This window comes from Buceros rhinoceros, unplaced genomic scaffold (genome assembly GCF_000710305.1).
Source record: "Buceros rhinoceros silvestris isolate BGI_N320 unplaced genomic scaffold, ASM71030v1 scaffold45286, whole genome shotgun sequence".
Lineage (NCBI taxonomy): Eukaryota > Metazoa > Chordata > Aves > Bucerotiformes > Bucerotidae > Buceros > Buceros rhinoceros.
The window spans coordinates 1-404 of record NW_010416585.1 but is presented as its reverse complement, the minus strand read 5'-3'; positions in this window follow the sequence as shown (position 1 = coordinate 404).

Sequence of the window (404 nt, the reverse complement as noted above, 5' to 3'; positions counted from 1 at the left end):
GCCTCCCCCGAGTAGGCTACAACCATCACTTCCAGTTTTATGAAGCCAGTAACAAAGTGGTGTTCATTAAATCAAGTAATCGGTTCCTGCCTCCGTACAAGCACATTATGTTCTGTTCCTTGTATTTAGAAATCTTGCAGCTGTGATCAGGCAGGCCCTGTTAATTCTGCAATTGTGGCCAAGTTTCAAGAGTCAAGATAAATTTTGTTATACTTTGCCATTAGTTTCCATGAAACATCAGAGGAAATAAAAGCAAAACCGAGCTTTCATCAGGCAATGTGACATTCCTCTTTCTATTCCCATTTGATTACAAAATTATTTTATTTTAAATTATTAAATCTGTGTTTCGGTAAAGTGAGTATGACTTTCCCAGGAGTGGACTCTATTAGACTCAACACAAGCAT